Raw genomic sequence first — 6954 nt, forward strand, 5'->3', positions numbered from 1 at the left:
AATAGCTATCCTTGTTAGTTCCAAATAGGAACATACTCATATTTCAACGGAACAGTTTTATCTGTTCCTACCGGGTACTAACAGTATTTACTATATACAGGATATAAGTATGTGTTCCTGTATAAGATTTTGAAATCCTAGGGGGAACAACTGATTACCACAAGTGACCTTCATTTATGAGTTGATAGTTTACAGCAGAAACAAATACTTAGATCTTGTATATAGTTAGTACTGTTAGTTCCCGGTAGGAACAGATAAAAACTGTTCCGTTGAAATATGAATATGTTCCTATTTGGAACTAACAAGGATAGCTATATGTGTGATGTAACTTTTGTACTTGTTTGGAACAATTTGTTTGTTCTCTCTTGAAACTTACAGTGTCTGTTCCTTCCTGGAACTAAAAGTGGCTTACTGATTGCAACTGGTATATGTACCTGCCTGGAACTAACAATACCTAGATTGCTGTATGTTCCTTCCTAGGAACAAGTGTAGATAATGTGTTTGTTCCTTCCTGGAACCTACATGATGGTTTCCTTCCTGGAACTAACAGTGTCAAAGTACAAATTTAATTGCAATAACATGTATAAGTATTTGTTCCTTCGTAGAACAAAAGTACTTGAGGCTTGGTGCAGATTTATGTTTCTGCCTATGAATTGATAATTTATGTGTAATGTACACAACTGACAGCAGCTACTGACAAACTAGATAGAATATTAAAACTACCTGCACTACAGCTACCTTAAAGAGACTGTCAAAGCTACCAGTTAGAAGACCTATATTCAAGTATATTCTAAACTACATTGAAATTGCGAATGCAGAAAATTTAATCTTAATTTGAACAATAGCTTTCCTCAAAATATACTGCCTCAGGCAAAACCTTTTGTTAAATACTTTGAGCTTTCATGGTTAATTTGGTTTGTTTACATGTCATGTTCAAGGTCCATGCTTTTTCCATGGAAATTTATCAATCAATGCTGTATTTAATAAAATTAAGATATTAATAGACAATATGAGGCCATTTCTTAACAACTGCACAATTTGTGTAGTGCTGCTCCGAATATTTATTTACCCCACCCACTTTTTCCCAGTTTGAGAGTGTACCACTCTTCCAATATTAATCAGAGTGTACTGATATACTGTCATTTTAATGTTTATTTAGTTTACAATATCTGCTGAAAATAACACCTTAATATCTCAACTAATAAAAAATGTTTTAGCTTTTTGGTAAAGTTCGTCCATTGAAAATCAGTAAATTTGATTAGACCATTTTGTGGCTCTGTGATGAAAAAAGTATTCAGTACAATTTAAAATGCAACATGTTGTGTGAATGTTCATTGCATAGTTATCTTATCATGAAAGTTTCAGGTAAAAAGTTAGAACCATTTTTTAAAAAAATAACAAATTGTGTTCCTGGCTGGTCACATGTCAGATTACCCCACCCACTTTAAATGTGAATATCTATAAAAGTAAGTCAAAACTGGTAACAGTAATACTTGTTAATGAAACTTAATACATGTAGGTATATTGCCATAAAATATAAATAAAATTAAAAAACATTTTGCGCAGACACCTAACTAGGACCCCCCAGCTTTATTGAACCGTAGCAATTCAATGTACTTCACGTAATTCAACATTAGCTGCCGAACTCTCATTGTTGCCTTCTAGTTCAGGTTTGAAGTACATGATAATGATATTTTGTATTGGAAAATGGAAGATAATAGTAATATTTAACACATTTCACCTTATTTCGGTTTAACTTATATCCATAGAAGTCTGCGTAGATGATGCCGGCTCGCCTCGGCGCTACGTCATAATAATAGGATTTTACTTGAAAATTAGCTAAAACTCAGAACAGCTTCTCCTTTTATTACAAATACAAAGCTGGTGATGTTTGTTTGTTTTGGGTTTAACGCCGTTTTTTTCAACAATATTGCAGTTATGTAACTGCGGGCAGTTAACCTAACCAGTGTTTTTGGATTTTGTACCAGTGCAAACCTGTTTTCCGCAAGTAAATGCCAACTTCCAAACATGAATCAGAGGTGGAGGACGAATGATTTCAGACACAATGTCTTTTATCAAACGTCACGGAGAATATACGGCCCGCCCGAGGATCGAACTCACGAACCCGCGATCCGTAGATCGGCGCTCTCCCTATTGAGCTAAGCGGACAGGTCCATAAAGCTGGTGACGAAGAACAATGAAAAATAAAGTGAGATTGTCTTGAAAAGATTGAAAAGTGACCATTAGAAACCTGTCTTTCATTCCAGCAGAAATTTCTCAATAATCCGCAGCCATCATCATAACTGAACCAAAATTCTTTTGTTTTCACTCTGTTTTATTCCATTTACGTTTCAGCCTTTAGGCCTTTATCAAAAGGACAAATCTCGAGTAATTATCTACATCATGGCGTTCTCTCAATACAACAACGAATGAAATTCAAAGTCGGAACTGACGTAACATTGTTAAACGTCACCGTCAAGTCCTGCTAAAATCAAAACATATTTACGATTCACAGGCAATGTCCATATCTATCTGGTAAATATGAAAGTATATACTTTCATATATTGAATCGATATTATTGGGAACAATATACATGTACATTATAGTTGCAGATGCATGTCAATTGCACGAAAAGCATCCCATGCTAACCAAGAGACACGGCGAAGAAAAATCATTCAGCACACTTTAACTGTAGGAATATAATACTACAATTATATATATTCTCTCCAAAGAAAGTTTTGCCTTCGTGTTTAGTAAATTTGGTGCCTCTGTCTGCAATCCGTGGATCCACTCAAGTTCCTTGATTTGTCGGTAGTATCTACTGTTCTCTTTCATGTGCTCTAATTATTGAAACAGCGACATTATCTATGTTATGATCAAGCATATTGAAATGTTCTGCCACCGGTTTTGTGCGTTTCAGTCGTATGTCCGCTTCATGCTCCCGTAATCTCTCTTTAAGTGATCTTGACGTCTCACCAACATATACAATTTTATCGCACTGAATACAGTTTATCCCATATATCAAGTGCCACGCCTGCTAGGTCCGCATCCGCTAAGCCCGCGCCGCTATGGCCTTGTCGTTGTGCCTCCATCAAAGTTAACCTGTTTATTTTTTTATATAAGTATGCATTGGCTTACTAACAATAGCTTAAAAGATAAACGTCGCACGGGCTCGTATTTTTCATGTAAACACATTGTCTTAAATTTTTTAAGCATCTATATGTAATAACTAGGTTTTTGACAGCTTCGGTGCCATTTTCTGTATATTAACCTAAATAGAATATCACGGTTAATTTATGTGCAGACTATCTAACACTTAACAGGAAACCCTATCGTATCTTAAAGCATTAAGAAACCATGGCAACAGGGATATTTTAAACATCTTATGTCTTGCTTGTTTCGTAATTTCTTAAAAATATGAAAATAAGTTTAATTTTCCTGTTTCAATACCGCAATATGGACAATTTTAGCATAGTTATAAATATATAAATACCAAATTATCAACGAAAACTGACAAAATAGGTACTACAATCAAACTGCCCAATTTATTTGAACATTGCCGTGATAATTTATATTGCACCCGCCTATCTTCCCAATAACATCATTCATCAACAACCATTTTCCTCGTAACTAAAGGATATTGATCATTATTCAAAAAAAAAAAATCATGAATATATTTCGGCGAATATTAGCTGTTTAAAATTAGCTCAAAAAATAAAAGAAATAGATGCTCATAAATCACGTACTTTCAAGATCAAATCTGTAAATTTGGCGTGCTTACTGACACGTAACGTCATGACGTATATGACGTCATTTTAATGTTACAATAATGATTTGATGCGATCTTGCAGTAAGTATTCATTATTTCAGCAGTATTAATTCAAACTGGAGACAGACTGATGAAATTTTACAGAAGACACATTCTGTTGATCATAAATATTGTCGTAAATTCTCACATTTGCTTCTGGTTGGGAATTCTTACATTCAAGCTAAACGGATAATCCGGTCTAAACTAAGAGATAAGTTAAGTCTAAACTAAAACGGAAAATGGATTCTTAACTGAACCAGAAAAGTATGTTTACAAAATGTAAGTATATTATAAAACGTACGTTTTATTGATACATTCACAATAAAAATGCTGCAGTTGTTCGACACTCATATCAGATAGCAGTAGGAACTTGACGGGGATAAAGGATGAAGTACCCCAATGGTGATTTTACAACTGACCGTTCAAAGCCGTGTCGCACTGTGTACCTTAAAGTGGTTGCTTTGTCATCGTTATATGTGTTTTAATCTATGTTTATGTGTATATATCTATCGTTTACACATGCATAGTATTACATACATATACTGCTGCAAGACTTTATTCTGGGGAAGATGCGTTTTTGCAACAAGGCCTTTCCTTTTGAATCTTTTGTCCTTGTTTGGTCTGACAGCGCTTAATTTTTTTTTATTTATTTCACAAATACGTTTCCATTCAATTTGGACATATCCTAGAAGGAATGTTCGGATTTTTCAACATTCTAATAGCTACGACTTTGGTCATATTAAATCTAGCTGTGTTGCCTCCTGGTTTTGATCTTTACGTAAAAAAGAGTAAAATATTTCCGGGCATAAATTTTTACTCCTCCATCATGTCGCTTTCTTATCAAGACGTTGAGTACAGTAGTTATCAATATTGACTCTAGATGTAAATACAGGTTCATCTAGCCAGCTTTTGGATATGGTTTAGTATCAAGCAAACATAAAAAAGTTTTGTTTACGATTTTCTTTAAATTATGTGGCCCAGTTGTGCAGATCCCTAGTTAAACTCTATTTCTAGCAGTTTCTAAAAGACCACAGTACTTAATTTAGAGCTGGTACCTAAAAATTTCAAATTTTACTTTTCAAGTTTTTTCAATGTGAAATGATGGCTTAGTGCACCAGTTTGCTAAATATGTAAATATCTTTCTTCATCTCCTTAAAGACACAGGAATATTTGATATATACTTATTGACTGTTTTCCATTGATTTCGTGAGTTCTCCAATTATAGTCAATATCAAAAGTCTCCACAGGTAAATAAATTCAATAGAATTCAGTGTAACTTTAGTCTGCTTTCAGCACAGTGAAAGAGGCTATATTAGAATTTCTTTTGTCTTTTAGTAAATTCAAAATCCAAAACTATCCAAGAGCCAAAACTCACAAAAGAATCCTGAGTGAAAGAATAGTGTATGCTCTTTATTATAAGCTTACCAAAACCTTACAAAAATTAACCTGAAAGAAGTTATTAAAGATTTCATGTGAACAAACCCATCAACATTTTCCATTCATGATTGCACTGAAGCAGGTGATAATTGATTGCCTAGATATAATCATAATGTACGGCCCCCATAAAAATGTGTTTATTGTAATGAAATTTATATGGACCGTTCCATGAGAAAACCTGTACTGTATAAGCGAAAAAAAAAATCAAAATTGAGATAACAAAGTATTCATGAAGAACTTTCTGAAAATCTAAAGGCATTATTTTCATTATCTCAAGAGCTAAAATGCTTTTAGGTAAGTCGCAGAAAATATTTTGAGACGTGCCGTTAAAAGCATGATGTCATTGTGCATGGTGTTATAGTGTTTATGTTTAAAGTCATTAATGCAACAAATTATGCGTATCACTTACTAAACATCATGCCCTCATTACATGTTATGGTGTGGAGTGTATGTGTGGTAATAATCAGATGACTGTAGTAGATAGGTACACTTATTTCGGAATGGTACTGCATGAAAACCTTGATTTAAATGTAACGGTAAAATCAGTGGCTCAAAGTGCTAGTCGTGCGTTGGGTCTATTAATTGCCAAATGCAAAAATATTGGGGGTGTACCGTATGATTTTTAGTAAATTATACGATTCCGATGTATGGCCAGTCATCAATTACAGTGCTCTGTTGTGGGGGTTCAAGTCCTTCTCGTGTATTGATGCTGTACATAACAGAGCGCAACGGTTCTTCCTAAGCGTCGGAAGATATACTCCTAATGACGGGTCTCGGGAGATATGGGATGGAAGCCTCCAATGGTACGGCAATGGAAAAGTATATTTTTATACTGGTCACGCCTCGGATCTTTTGATAGAATAGGTTTCAACAAGCGAATAGCACTGTGGGCAAATAGTAAAGCAAATAGATCATGTAAATATTGGGTTTTTATCATTAGAGAATTTCTCAAAGACAGCAATTTACAAGTATATGCAGATATAGCCTATTTACTACCAAATTCGTTTATTAATGATGTTGAAACGGTATTATTTAATGATTATATTAACAAGTGGTCAGCTAGAATCAATGCTGTGGTAGATAATCCCGGCAGAGGTTGTAATAAATTTCGGTTTTATAAATTGTTCAAACATGAGTTTATTCCTGAGCAGTACTGCAAATTGATAATGCCTCCTAGACATCCTAGCAGCTTTCAGTAAATTTCGATGCGGTGTAGCACCAATAAGAATTGAAAGCGGTCGTTATGAAGGCATTGAACTTTAAAGAAGAACATGTCCTTTTTGCAGTGCCGTTGCCGATGAGATTCGCGTGATGTTAAATTGCCCAGTATATAATGATATAAGGCAGTCCCTGTTTAAAAAGGCAATCACTTGTAGAAACAATTTTCATTCTATGTCTGAAACGGATAAATATATATTCTTGTATATTCTTGTTTTCTGACCCAAATATGTTCAGGACTAGCGCCAAAACCTGCTTTTTAATTCTCAAAAGACGCCAATTTTTAACATGTAAGTAGTGATTTTTTATGCTGTAAATAAGGTAGCGTTTTGTTTTTGTTTTTTATCTGTGTTCAAATATTTTTGTCCACTGAAAATGTTTTGCTAATCAATGCAAGGCTGATCTTATCGCCAGGTTTCGGGTCACTTTTTTTTAAATATGTACTTATTTTTTAAAATAAGATACTTATGGATTAGCAAAACTAGTTCGGT

This window comes from Mercenaria mercenaria, chromosome 16, assembly GCF_021730395.1.
Source record: "Mercenaria mercenaria strain notata chromosome 16, MADL_Memer_1, whole genome shotgun sequence".
Classification (NCBI taxonomy): domain Eukaryota; kingdom Metazoa; phylum Mollusca; class Bivalvia; order Venerida; family Veneridae; genus Mercenaria; species Mercenaria mercenaria.